The 15,547-nt window shown below is 40.3% G+C and overlaps 1 protein-coding gene and 1 pseudogene across 5 annotated transcripts in view; one reads left to right on the forward strand and one right to left on the reverse strand.

Moving 5' to 3' along the window:
• The window catches only part of LOC105472784 (N-6 adenine-specific DNA methyltransferase 1), a 545,294-nt gene that overhangs the window by 388,940 nt on the left and 140,807 nt on the right, over positions 1 to 15,547 (reverse strand). The window lies entirely within an intron of this gene.
• Positions 8,823 to 8,922, forward strand: LOC139363047 (U6 spliceosomal RNA; annotated as a pseudogene).

The raw sequence follows: 15,547 nt of genomic DNA on the forward strand, positions 1-15,547 counted from the left end.
GGGCTAAGTTCTTAGCTGGAGGCTCTGGGGGTGAAAATGTGCTTCCAATCCCATTCTTGGTGTTAGCAGAATTCAGTTACTTGTGGTTGTAGGACTGAGGTCCCTGGTTCCTTGCAGGCTGTCAGTGAGAGGCCACTTTCAGCCACTAAAGATGACCCACATTCCTTATCGCAAAGCTCCCTCCATCTCCAAGACAGTCAGGGTATGTCAAGTTCTTCCCATGTTTCAGACCTTGGACTGCCTGTCTCTGACCACTAGACTCAGATTTAAAGAACTCATGTGATGAGGTCAGGTCTACCCAGATAACCTCCCTATCTTATGCTCAATGGATTTGGAAAGGTGGCTATATCTTCAAAATCCCTTTTGCTACATAACATAACATAATCACAAGAGTAATAGCTCATCATATTCACAAGTGCCGACCACAGTGAAGGCAAGGAGATTCCACAAGAGTTAAGGGTCATGGTGGAATTCAGCCTCCTGCAGAAGTCTGGGCTTGACTGGCTCATTGGCCCTTCTACCCCATACTGAAAACTAAAGCAGATCAGCCCAAGTTAAAATGGTGGGAAAACAGATTTTACCTTTTGATGGAAGGAGCTACAAGGGCACATTACAAGGAGGGTAGACACAAGGAAGGGGTATAGGATTGACATCAGATCTTGCAATCTGCTACAGACAGGATATATGAAACTTACAAAATCCAGGCAGCTCAACGCCTTACGACAGCTCTTGCTGCAACAAGGTGGCCTGCAGAGACAGCCCATTTCTAGTTATTAGGTTGAGAATATGGAAGGACAAGCAAGAAACGTCAGGCCCACACTGTCCCTGAAGTAGGCTAACCCACCTCTATTTCCTTGCTGCTTCACTTCACAAAGCCCAACTATCTTTGCTTCCTGGTCTTTCATTAGTGCAATAGAACAGCAAATCAGGATACTTTCACAGTTCTCTTAAGTGAGTCTAGAAGTGGGGGGCTGCTTGTTAACAAACTTGAAGCCTGAGTATGCTAATATCCTTTCAGTGGCCAGACGCGGTGGCTCATGCCTGTAATCCCAACACTTTGGGAGGCTGAGGTGGGCAGATCACCTGAAGTCAGGAGTTCGAGGCCAGCCCGGCCAACATGGTGAAACCCCACCTGTACTAAAAATACAAAAATTAGCTGGGTGTGGTGGCGCATGCCTGTAATCCCAGCTACTCAGAAGACTGAGACAGGAGAATCACTTGAACCTGGAAGGCGGAGGTTGCCGTGAGCCGATAGCGTGTCACTGCACTCCGGCCTGGGCAACAGAGTGACACTCTATCTCAAAAAAACAAAAAATAATATCCTTTCAGAAACCTGCTGGCTGTGTTTGGATACAATTAAAAAAAAAAAAAAAATAGGATGAGAGAGGCAGGTGCAAAGGAAATAAAAGTCACAACTGATCCAGTTGGGGAACTCAGAATTGACAGATAGGTGTCCTTTCATTTATTGATATTTTGAGATTCACAGGGGTTTAAACTTTATTATTCTAAGACTGAATAGTTTCCACCTCCCTTCCATATGTAAAATTCAAGCAGCTGGGGAGATTTAAAAGAGGCTCTCCATAAACTCAGAAGTACAACGAGACAAGGGTCCCAGTAAATACAAAATGATTGGGGTTGGGGAGGCAGATTTTCTATCTTCAGTGAAGTTTTGTTGGTTGGTTGGTTTTTGAGTGAGGGTCTCACTTTGTCGCCCAGGCTGGAGTGCAGTGATACAATCTTGGCTCACTGCAACCTCTGCTTCCAGAGTTTAAGCGATCCTTGGGCCTTGGCCCCCCAGGTAGCTGGGACTACAGGTGTGAACCACCCCGCCCAGGTAAGTTTTGTATTTTTAGTAGAGATGGGTTTCCCCATACTGGCCCGGGTGGTCTTGAACTCCTGGCCTCAAGTGATCTGCCCACCTCGGCCTCCCAAAGTTCTGGGATTACAGGCATGAGCCACCACGCCTAACCCCTCAGTGGAGTTTATCCACTTATTATAAAATGTTTTTGAGCCTTTAGAGGCAGAGCCAGAGAAAACAAGACTTCAAAAATCTGCCCCTTTTTTTTCTTTAGAAGTGCTGAAATCATAGCCTACTTGTGTTTCAATGGGGTTTCAGAGCTTAGTTAGTATATAGAATGTTAAAAGAAGAAGAAGAAGAAGAAGAAGAGGAGGAGGAGGAGGAGGAGGAGGAGGAGGAGGAGGAGGAGGAAGACGAGGAAGAAGAGCTGCTGTATGATTCCCCAGCCGCCTTAGAAATGTGCACCAAGCTTACAATGAAAACTTGTAAGGAGCATATATTTCTTTCAAGGATTCTCAAGAGCTCTGGAGAACTGTGCCTTTCTCTACAAACATCACTTCACTGCCCTCACATCTCAGTTAAATGGGCTAAATTCACCAAGCCCTGCTTAACTTCACAAGCCAGGTCTGCCAGAACCCTGGGAGGTTTCCATTGCTGATTGGCAGCTAGCCAGTAATATTATACACACAGAATGCAAGGGTGAGAGGATGACCTGCGAAGCAAAGAATCGTGTTCAGGGAAAAACACAGGAAGGGGCAGGCTGGGAGCAAACACTGCAAAGCCAATTGCAGCGCATTTTCGTTTGTTTGTAGAGGGCATTATGGGAGGGCTGGAGGATTGTTTCTTAGCTTCTTCCAATGACAGTCAGATAATTGCTGCAAGTGGAGAGCTCAGAATAGCAACAATTTGCTGACACACGAGGGCCCCTCTTTACGTATTCATCTTTTTTGTCACCTTCCACTTAGGTATGTGTTATTGAAGCAGCAATGGACACGTTGAACTTTCTTTTTCAGAAAGCTATTAGCTTAGCTGGTGGTCTGTATTATTTCCACATTTAAGCAATAAAGCAGTGTTTCTTTGTAAAAATCTGACTTTTTTCAGTTAAGTTTGTTGCCAGATCTCCCAAAAAGACAGCTGAAGTCTATTACATATGTTGATCGCTATTATTGGGAGAAGGTGTTGGCAACCTTTTGAGTGGGGAGTGATGTTGCCAATGTGTTTTTCCAACAAGGTAAGGATGAGACAAGATAAAGGGCAAGGAAGGGGGAAAGGGTGCTGATGTGGACACAGAACAGCTCCCTCTTGCTGTCCTCCCTATGCTTTCCATCAACGTCAAGTGTCTCTTGTAAACACCAGCAGGGACAATTCAATCTGCCCATCTCTGACACTTGGGTCTCCCTTTCAGAAACTTCTCTGTGACCTGGGAAACAGTCCCAAGGAGAAGCCAAGACCCTGGGCCTTGACCCTGGGCCTTTACTCTGGGGGCTCCTCATGCAGGTCACTGCCCCACTCCCTGAACTCCGAAACAATAGAGCTTACCTCCTAGGAAAACCTCCCAGAGGACGGCTCTAGTCCCCAACACTTTTGTACTTGCAACATTTCTTACCCTGTAATAATACAAAAACTCTCACATTTAAATGCATTCATTCAACAGAGGCCAATTTCAGCACAAGCACTTCTGGGGCACTTGTGTTTGCAATGGGGACAAAACAGACAGTTGGCGTCCGTGGGAAGCTTAATCCGAGTCATTTTAATGCATTTTGCTTTCAATTAGCTTTTTCTGAATAATTCTATGACCATATTGAAATCGTGAGTGACATCCTGAAATATACCTACACTGGATTGTAAACCACAATGAAAAAAATATATAAATGTCGCCCTTTCCAGAAGCTCATGTGTACTTAAAGTGAAACCAAAAAAACCTAAATTAGGTATTCGCAGATACCCTTCCGGGAAATTCGCGAGAGCAGCAAAAGTATACTGACATGCATATTTCTGACCCCATTTGATGACCTAAAACTTTTCCTCCCTCTTCACTTTCTATTGCTGAACCACAGTATTTTCCTGCTTGGCACAGATGAAGAACACAGGTCCTTCTGTTTTTGTTTTTCCCACTGAGGCTATGAAATTGGCCATTCAGTTATTACAGTAAGGATTAGTCAGGACATTTCAAGCACAACTAATTAAAGAAGTGTTTTCTGAAATTAAGATATTTTTGTTTAATTACATTAGAAGGAACTAAATATAATACGGTATGGATAAAAACAGAATTACTCAGAACTGAGGGAAAAAAATAAGTTGTGAGAAAATGTTAATAAGATCTGAATAAAGTGAATGCCATCTTCCTAGCATTTTTTCCGTAAACTTCATCAGTTGGGAGAAAACTAAATCTTCAATATTAAAAACAAGTCTTATGAGCAAAAATTGCTGTCTGGTCACCCTCTAGAGCAGGGCGCTATCTAAACAGAACTTTCTGTGATGATGGAAAGATTCTCTATCTGTGCTGTCCCTATAGCCAATAGCCCTAGGTGCCTATTCAAATTTAAATTAACTAAAATTCAGTAAGATTAACAATTCTGTTTTTCAGCGACAGCAGCCACATTTTAAGTGCTCAAAAACAACACATGGCCAGTGTCTACCATATTGGACAGCACAGTTCTAGAAGCCAGGAAAGAAGGTTAAATACACAGTGAAAATACACACCCGAGGTTTTCCAAACACGAGTAGAAATGGGAAATTCTTCCCAAAAGACCTCTATGGAGCATGAGAAGAAAGGTCTACTTTGTATCATCTGGAGGACTTTTTCCTCTTTCCATCAAGTTTCAGCCAATAATTAAAACAAGTTAGCAATATTTTTCACCCCAACACCTTGTGCAAATTCTCGTCTTCCCCCAAAGAGTTCCCTTGATATGCATTTTAACACACCCTGTCCATAGAAAAAGCACTTTCCAAACACCCAGTGTATGTTTTTCATGTAAATTCACTTTTCTGATCATTTTAGTAAATTTATAATGGAAATTCTCACTACTTAAAGCCTATCTATATCTTAGCAACCACAGTTTCCAAAGCTATTCCATGAAGTAGGTTTCTCTATTTACTTTTGTCTATTTGTGTAGCCCAACCACGCAATAAGATTTTCAAACTGGCCAAAACACATGAAAATAGACAAAGTCCTTTATTGTGTGGGTAACCCATTGGAATGTTTTATTCCCTATGAGAGCTGACATAAAGCAGGAATTCAAATGACACTGGGTTAAAACCCGATGGCCAACTGCAGATTCCAGCCTACTTTTCAGTCAGTTGGCTATCATAGCTTCCATATGGGCAATAGCGATTGTTTATTAATTAATCCATGCAAAATACATCAAATCTAGTTGGAGAGGATTTTTTTTTTATTTTATTTTCCATTCAACTTTTGTTTTTGTTTTTGTTTTTTCTTTTCTTTTTTTTTTATTATTATATTTTAAGTTCTAGGGTACACATGCATAATGTGCAGGTTTGTTACATATGTATATTTGTGCCATGTTGGTGTGCTGCACCCATCAACTCGTCATTTACATCAGGTATAACTCCCAATGCAATCCCTCCCCCCTCCCCATGATAGGCCCCGGTGTGTGATGTTCCCCTTCCCAAGTCCAAGTGATCTCATTGTTCAGTTCCCACCTATGAGTGAGAACATGCGGTGTTTGGTTTTCTGTTCTTGTGATAGTTTGCTGAGAATGATGGTTTCCAGCTGCATCCATGTCCCTACAAAGGACACAAACTCATCCTTTTTTATGGCTGCATAGTATTCCATGGTGTATATGTGCCACATTTTCTTAATCCAGTCTGTCACTGATGGACATTTGGGTTGATTCCAAGTCTTTGCTATTGTGAATAGTGCCGCAATAAACATATGTGTGCAAGTGTCTTTATAGCAGCATGATTTATAATCCTTTGGGTATATACCCAGTAATGGGATGGCTGGGTCATATGGTACATCTAGTTCTAGATACTTGAGGAATCGCCATACTGTTTTCCACAATGGTTGAACTAGTTTACAATCCCACCAACAGTGTAAAAGTGTTCCTATTTCTCCACATCCTGGAGAGGATTTTTATGGGAGGGAAAAGGTACCCTTTCTTCACCAGCCTTGGCTTCATGCTGAAGTATTGCACAACTACAGTGTTGTCATAAGCTTAGAATTCAAATGATGCCAAAAACTATCAAAAGCAACCTGCAATCTTTACCTGACCCAGAAGTTTACAAGATTGAATTCCTAGAAATTATTTGCTTTATTCTTCTGGAGTCTGCTTAAGTCTAGACAGGCAAGAAAGAACCTAGCAGATCAATGCCTCTCAAGGGAATTGATCCCAGTCAGGCGCAGTGGCTCATGCCTGTAATCCCAGCACTTTGGGAGGCCGAGGCGGGCGGATCACAATATCAGGAGATTGAGACCACCCTGGCTAACACAGTGAAACCCCATCTCTACTAAAAACACAAAAAATTAGCTGGGCGTGGTGGTGGGCGCCTGTAGTCCCAACTACTTGGGAGGATGAGGCAGGACAATGGCGTGAACCAGGGAGGTAGAGCTTGCAGTGAGCCGAAATCGCGCCACTGCACTCCAGCCTGGGCGACAGAGCGAGACCCATCTCAAAAAAAAAAAAAAGGGAATTGATCCCTTCTGCCCAACTTCCTGGGTAGAGTGGCCTTGAGTGAACCATATTCAGAATTAGCTCCTGTGGAACTTGACTACGGAAAAATATGTTAATAAATACATTTTTGAAAATTATTTAATGCATATTTTTGGACACAGGGCACTGTTGATAACTGTACATATGCTTTACCTCCAATACAATTACTACTATAACTTACTTCCTCAGTTGGTTTCTGTTTGGTTAACATACACATGCGTTAGCTCCAAGATAACTGAAGAGCATTTCCATGCTTACCAGGCCAGCTCCAAACCAAGCACAATCTCAAATCTAAACTCTTATTCCTAAAGTTGAATCATACCAGATGGGTCCCATGGGAAGAAATGAGATATGTCCAGGCCAACATCATGATTAGACCCATCTCCAATGTCACACTCACAAGTCGGTTTCCTAACCCACTCAACCCAACATTTTACCTCCAAAAGACGACACAAGATCATGCTTGAAACATATGGAGACAGCATCAGCATGGAGTTTTAAAAGGGGAGGGAAAATGTTTGTATTAGGCGTTCAAACCTAATACATAAAGAGGTTTCTTTTTCTAACTTTTATTTTAAGTTCAGGGGTGTATGTGCAGGTTTGTTAATATAAGCAAACCTGTGTCATGGGGGTTTGTTGTACAGATTATTTCATCACCCAGGTAATTAAGCCTAGTACCCATTGGTTATTTTTCCTGATCCTCTCCCTCCTGCCACCCACAACCCTCTACAGGCCCCAGTGTGTGTTGTTCCCCTCTATGTGTCTCTGTGTTCTCATCATTTAGTGAGAACATGTGGTATTTGGTTTTCTGTTCCTATGTTAGTCTGCTAAGGATACTAAGGCCTCTAGCTTCATCCACATCCCTGCAAAGGACATGATCTCATTCCTTTTTATGGCTGCATAGTATTCCATGGTGTATAAGTACCACATTTTCTTTATCCAGTCTATCATTAATGGGCATTTAGGTCGATCCCATGTCTTTGCTATTTTGAATAGTGCTGCAGTGAACATGTGTGTGCCTGTGTCTGTATAATAGAGTGATACATATTTCTTCCTTTGGGTACATACCTAGTAACGGGATTGCTGGGTCAAATGGTATTTCTGTCTTTAGGTCTTTGAGGAATCACCACAAGAGAGAGCCTTCTTTAGAGGGAAAGCAAGCCTGGGTTTGAGGATGTGTCGGCAAACTATCGCTCAGGACTAAATCTGCCACCTGTTTTTGTAAATAAAATATTTACAAAACACAACCATGCCCATCTGTATATGTATTGTCTATGGCTGCTTTCAGGGTAAAATGGCAGCACTGAGAAGCTTGGACAGAGACCGTGTAGCCCATAAAGCTGACAATATTTACTATCTGGATGGACCTGTACAGAAAAAGTTTGCTGGTCTCTGGTTTAGAGTTGCACATTTGCTGAAAACAGTGATTATTGAACAGTTCCTTTATGTTTGCCACAGAGCACCATTTGTGCCTCAGTCTTAAAGCAACTCTACATCTCATCACTCTGCTGCCATAAGTTCTGAGAACAATTATTTCTTTGTTAACATTTGGTAAACTTATCTCTACAGACACGAAAGAAGGTTGGGAACATCTCTGAGGTTTAATTTCAAACCGTGTTTGAGTTTAACATGGGGATCCACCAAGTGCTGGTAGCTAGAATAATGATGTACTTATCCAGAGACTTTTCAAGGGGAGGTTACTGACTAGTGCTTTGTAGGACAGGCCATGAGAGTAAACTTGAAAAAAAAATGGGCATCATTCCTTTTCCAAGTTTTAACCATAAATGATCATTTTTTAAAAGGTTCCAGTAACTTACCCACAAGGAAAAAAAAAGGAAAAAAAATGGGGGAGGGAGATAACGACACAGTGGTTTTGTTCTAAAACAGTCATGTGCGATGTCATGGTGCCATCTACAGTATTTCAATATTTTCACCCAAACACCAGAATGTGAAGAAGCCCTATAGACACATGTCTATTTATTGAGGGAGAATAAATAGACTTTTATTTGCTAGCACAACAGCATAAGAAGGCTTTACGCTAAAATATTCTCTGTGGTCACGGTCTTCTGTCTTCTTCTCCTATGCACCATTTTTAAGTTTATTCCATTTCTTGATAACTTCTTAAGTGCCATTGTGATAGTAAATGTTAAAATTAATGAATGTGCTGTACCTGGTAGGAGTGCAATGAAACTGTTCCAAAATGTTGGGGTTTAGTATCTGCTCACGTTCACACAAATGCAGTCACTATTGTCAAGTGCGCTGTAGTGGTGGAGTGTAGAACAGCAGGGATGAGACCCGAACGTCTGAAAAGTCAGTATTTTAAGAAGTCTTGGAAAATTTGGGGGTTGAAGAATCTAACAGGAGTGCTTGCTTCAGCAGCAATTTAGAGTAGATTAGCATGGCCTCTGCGCCAGGATGACATGCACATTCCTAAAAGTGTTCCACATTTAAAAAAAAAAAAATCTAAGGGCATGTGTACATTTGCTAGAGCTACCATAACAAAGTGCCAGAGACAGAGTCATTTCAACAACAGAAATTTATTTCTCACATTTTTCAGTCCATAACAGGAAATAAGGAGTTAAATAAAGCATTTGCTTCTATTGTTTGTACCTAAACTTAACAGAATACAGTAAGTAACAAGACACTGGGATGCAGGAAAGAAAAAAGAGAGAGAAGGAAGGAGAGAAGGTGAAGGGAGAATGGAAGAGAGGAAGGGAGGGAGGAAAGAAAAGTTTGGTGAATGATTGCAGTCTAAACTGGTTCAAACAAGAGATCTTATTTAATTAAGGAATTCAGCCCATCTATGCCTATTAGGAGGAGGAAAAAGCCTAAAGTAGAAGATGGTGAAAGTTGGATGACCCCAGCCATTAAGGCCATTCATCTTTAACTGTTAGGCTTGGATCATGCAAATGGCATCTGGTAGCTGCAAGGGTTGCTGTGGGTACTGAATGCTTTATTGTTCTGAGGCTATCATGGGACATATAGACCATGGACTACCACACAGACATAAAAAGGAACAAGATCATGTCCTTTGCAGAAACACGGATGGAACTGGAGGCTCTTATCCTCAGCAAACTAACACAGGAATAGAAAACCAAATACCACATGTTCTCACTAGTAAGTGGGAGCTAAATAATGAGAACTCATGGACAGAAAGAGGGAAATAGCAGATACTGAGGCCTACTTGAGGGTGGGGGCTGGGAAGAGGGAGAGGTTCAGAAGAGAAAAAACTATCTGATACTATGCTTAGTACCTGGGTAATTAAATAATCTGTATACCAAACTCCTGAGTCACGAGTTTACCTTTATAACAAACCTGCACATGTACTCCTGAACCTAAAATAAAAATTAAAATATTTCTCAAAAATAAATTAACAATTAAAAAAAAGAAAATAATGAGACAGTAAGTAGATCCTGGCAAAAACTGTCCCCAGAGTGTTCTTTTAAATTTGCACTACAGATGTAATCCAAGTTGAGTAAAATAGAAAAGCATGGGTTTGCTGTTCCTGAAAGTCATTCGTGGTTAATTGCCGAACGCTTTCATCTGCAGTGTCTGTGGAAGGCTAGTAGAACCCTAAGTAGTTTTTCATTCTCTGACTACTCAACTAGAAAGGCATAAGAGGCAACTCACTCTATGATATTTCACTGTTTGGCCTCTCCTGTTCCAGAGTAGCAAAGGATTTTTGCACTTATCCACTAATTTATGATTTCTTCTTCATGAATGAAACAAGAGTCTCTATTTATTATGATTCCTGCCATGTATGAGGCTTGAGCTGGGTATTTTACATATATTATTTCATATGATAATCACCTTTCCAAACTCTTCAACCATATAAATGCATTACAGAGAGCTATTTTAGATAGACATGGTTATAAACACATAAACTATATAAAATCATATTTTAGAACCATTCTGTTTCGTGCTTTTAGAATATCTTACTATATGCCATAAATTAAAAACAGTAAATTATAAACCAAACAGTTGTATGGGGTTTTTTTTTTTGGTCTTGCAGTTCTAGCTGAAGGAATACTGCACTTTAACTCACATGCTAATTAATTTTGTTCACAAATTTTGAATTACAAAATGTGTAGAGTCACAGACTCTAATTGGTATTAAAATAATTGGTATTAAAAATAATTAAAAATAATTTATATTTTTTCAACACCAATTTTCCCAAGACAATAACCGAAGCATACATACAGTAGCCACTATTGGTAAAAAATGTATTCCTCATTTATGGAAAAAGTGCAAATAAAGAATAATTGCTGTTTATAAGCATAATTCCAATGACTGCTGCCAGTGGGAGGCACAGTGATTTTGTGTTAGATTTCTAAGAGCTTACAAGATGGAACCTTGTGGTGTGCGCATTTAGTGGCGCAACACTGTCATCTGGTGGTCAATATGAGGTATTTCAGATTTTGAGAAATGTCTTTCTAGTCTCCTTTCACATACTTACTCCCCAGAGAATCTGATTTGTACACACAGACATCATAGAATCTGCTTGTTATTTAAACAAGCAGATGGATGTTGTATGTGGTTGTTCTACGAGTTCACTGCCTTAGACCCGGACGAGAGGGGCCCTGCTCTGGCCCCGCCAGTTAGAGGGCTCAGTTCTGACCTCCCCTGTCTGCACCCCTCTCCACAGATCAAGAAGTCCTCAGACCCAAGAAAGTGCCCATCCAAAGCCAAGCCCTTTTCTTCCCTTTACCTGCCCTCTATCTCACCTCACCAGCAGTTCCACTTCCCTGCATCTTGATGAATGCTCTAATGCTCTCACGTTGCCTGAGGTTTTATGAATAATAGCGGGCTGCCACTTCCCAGATATCATTTGCATTTGAGCAGCTTCCCGACATATGACACGCCCCTTCCCAACAATAATGATGATGAAAGGAATTTTGAAGATGCAAAAACAGGCCCATGGGATAATTTTCTCACCCCCTTCAAATCCCACCCTAGCATGTATACAAAAACACAAGCATTTTCCAAACCTTAGCTCTCCGCTGCCACCTTCAGGACGATTTCAGTAACTGCAGGTACTGCAGCTGCTTAGCTAAAAAATACTAACACGCCCAGAAAGAGAAATCTGGCTGAATCTTGAAATAGAGCCAGGTGAGAAAGAAGTGGTTGACATTTAGTTGATGGTATTTTGCAAAATCTTGTAACATATTTTATTGGATACTCTATCAAATAATAGAATAATAACAATAGCTAACACCATATATAATGTAGATATGTGTAAGTAATAAAAACTGATAAAACGTTTTGTTTCGTATGTATAACAAAACTATATGAATATAAAAATATGTATACATCCTACAGTAACAACAGCTGATACTTATTTGGAGCTTTTTCTGTGGCAGGCAGTATTCTGTATACTTCATCACTGTAAATACGTTTACATGTTTTGAAATGTCTCAATAACAACATGAGGTACATACTACTCTTAGTATGTTTCTTGCCGTTGGGGGACTCCTGTCTTTGCAGTGAGTCAGAAGATAATGAGAAAGCATAGACATAGTATTGCCCTGCATTCATTCAACAAATATCACCAAGCACCGAGAATGCAGAGATCAGTAAGACAAGCAAGGGCTTCGCTCACAACATTGTGTGCAGGTAGGGAGGAGAGCAACAGAAAATAAATATTTTTAAAGGAATATATGAGTGATAAATGTGGCTTATAAAATGTGTAACTATACTGGAAATCAAAATAGGGTGGCGTGATAGAAAGTGACTGAGAGGCTATCTTACATTGAGTGGTCCAAGAAGAGGTGACATTAAAGTAGGGCCAATCTAAAAAAAAAAAAAAACCATCTATATGATAATCTATGGAGAACATATGAAGAGCTAGTACTAAAACTTTGAGAGGGGAAGCATTTCAATATACTTGAAGAACACAAATAAGGCCACTGCCAGGGGTGAAGAAGGGAAGGGAGAGGGTGGAAGAGGGAGGGCTGAGAGTCAAACACAGCCACAGCATGGAGGGCTTGATAAGCCAGGGCTGTGCAGTGAGGTTTTTTACCACATGGGAAGAGAAGTTCTTAAAAGGCTCTGAGCCTATCAAAAAGATCACTCCGGCTGCTCCATGGAGACAGGAATTTATGGAGCAGAGAACGTAGAAGCAAGATACCCAGTTAGAAATCACGTGCAATAGAGGCTCAAGAGACACCGCCTTTCACTAGTAGCAATGGAAATGGACAGATCTAGAAGATCCAGGTATGTTGTGGCCATGGAGTGTACAGGTGTACCTGATGTTTTCAATGTGGAACAGAAGGGAAAACATGAACTGAAAGTCATGCTTAGATATGGGAATTGCTATGACCTGGGAGGAGAAAGATTCTGGGTGGAGAGAAGCAAATCTCGAGTTGTCCTGCAAGGCCCAGCTGGAGGAACCCATTCTGTCTTCCTGTTTGACCGTAGTCCAGCTATTGGACCTCACAGAGCCCTAATGTACTTATCTGTAAAAATGCAGCAGCAGGTTCCTGCCAGATCAGCTTCTCCGAGTCTTGTGGGATTTAATTGAAGTTGACACAGAATGACTTTAAAACCTTCCAAGTCAATGGTTAACGATGACAACACATATGAAAATTAATTGGGTGATCCTGTGCAGAAAAAAAAATTGTTCTGTTCAACCCTCAAAGGAAATGTCCAGAAGTGAAGATGAAGTTATCTTTCAGAGTTACAATACTCCTACACAACTACCTGTTTAAAATGGACTTTCATGTTATAAAATCCTGAAAATGTTGGAGTCAAAATTCCTCTAGATAAATGTGGTACATATATACCATAGAATAGTATGCAGCCATAAAAAGAGAACAAAATCTTATCCTTTGCACCAACGTGGATAGGAAATCTTATCCTAGAAGCAGGGAGCACTGCAATTGAAGGCTAAGAGGACAGGCTCTCAGACAATTTAACTGATCAGTCTGCAAGAAACTAAAATGAACATAACCAGAGAGAGATAGTGTATCTCTTATTAGCACATCAGAGGAGTGTCTATGGCTGTGTAATGTTGACATTCTCTTGTCAACATGGATGCAGCTGGAGGCATTATCCTAAGTGAATTAACACAGGAACAGAAAACCAAATAACACATATTCTCACTTATAAGTGGGAGCTCAGCATTGCATATGCATGAACATAAAGATGGAAACGATGCTGAGGACTACCAGAGTGGGGAGAGAGAGACAGGAGCAAGGGCTGAAAAGCTACCTATTGGCTATCATGCTCACTACCTGGGTGACAGGATCATTCGAACCCCAAGTCTCAGCATCACGCAATACACCCATGTAGCAAACCTGCACATGTACCACCTGAATCTAAAATGAACATTGAAAAATATAATAAACATTGAAATTATTTTTAAAACAGAAGTATAAGAATATAAATTAACAATGATATTCACCTTTTACTATACCTTGGTAAAAAAATAATTATGAGTTCAGTTTAAAAAGTCCTCCAGATAACAGAAGTATCATTCTGCTTTTAAATAAACATGGTAGTAAGTTCTTTTTCATTTGGCAGTGACATTGCTCTTTACACAAGTTTCCATCAAGTATTGAACCACTTGTGCTTGATTCTTTCCCTCAAGTTACTTTTGAAGATTCTGTGAGGTTTGGGGATTATTGCTGTGATATCTGGGTTTTCTAAAGAAAATTCCTGGAAACCAAAAGGATTTGGGACAAAGCACACATGAACAGGAAACAGAGACATGGAAATAAATATTCCTTCTTCTGGGAAAACACGCACCATTATCAATTATATGGAGCTAACCTTCATTTTAAAAATCGGTTCCTCTTTCCACTGTCAGAGAGAGATTACAAAGATTGGTAATATTCCTGCCCCGTTCCTTAGAACTTTTAGAGAATTTCCATTTTCTACTTTGCTTTCTCCAAAGACTTGGAGGCCAGCTAAACTATTCATATTACCAAACTCACGACGATATATGTCCCACCAACTGACCCATATTTGAGCAAATGGATCTAGATGCTTGATACATCTTGTTGTCCAATAAACATCGCACACTTTATGATCTGGGTTTAACATGTTATCAAACCTTGGAGACAGGGCTCCTTAGATCCCAGAAGCAGAGTTAATTTAGCTAACCAGTGGTGAGCTGCATTCTGCTGTATGAGTTTGCTCTACCTCCTAAGGTAGCTATAATATTGTAGGAGATTCCAGCCTTGGCCAAGAGAGTGGACTACCTTCCCTTTATGATTTCCTGGAACCCTAAAACTTTATGAGACTATGAATATGACTAGGAACAAGATGATGATTTTCTTCTCAGTAGGGAAAATCATTATATATACATCTATATCTTTATAATCCTAATAGCACAACTTATATTGTTACTATGTTATATGGGCCAAGCACTGTTCCATGCTCAAATTAACTCATTTAATTCTCATAAGAACTTATGTGGTAAATACTATTATTATCCCATTTTTAGAGGAGGAGATTGACATAGAGAAAGTTGAAATGATTACCTCAAAGTCAGAGGATCCAAAGTACCTGCCCATTTTACGATAATTTGAAAGTATGAACTTGTTTTCTGCCATGAAGGACACACAGCCAAAATTCCACACAAAATTCCTAACAGCCCTGTCACTTTTTTAAATGTGCAAGAATCCAATCAAGAAGTGTGAAGACTGAGATTGTTCAGCACTTGGTGACCTTGAACTTGATCGTCAGAGTATGATCCTGTAAAAGGCAATCTGTTTTAACATGGTCTTTGCTCACAGCACAGGAGGACAGCAATTTTAGGAGCAGGGTGAGCACTGCAGTTGAAGGCTAAGAGGACATGGCTCTCGGCCAATGTAACAGATCAGTCTGTAAGAAATTAAAATTAACATAACCAGAGAGAGATAGGGTATCTCTTATGAGAACATCAGAGGAGTGTCTATAGCTGTGTAATGTTGACATTCACTTCCAAAAATTGGTATATTTTCTAAAAGGACAGCAAACTGTGGATTGACATGCCAAAACCACTAGTTGAGAAATAAAAATAATCCATTATTAAGTCAATTGTTTTGCCATTGCTATTTTCACCAATCTAATAGAACAGGCCAATGCTTTTACA

Source organism: Macaca nemestrina, chromosome 4 (assembly GCF_043159975.1).
Source record: "Macaca nemestrina isolate mMacNem1 chromosome 4, mMacNem.hap1, whole genome shotgun sequence".
Lineage (NCBI taxonomy): Eukaryota > Metazoa > Chordata > Mammalia > Primates > Cercopithecidae > Macaca > Macaca nemestrina.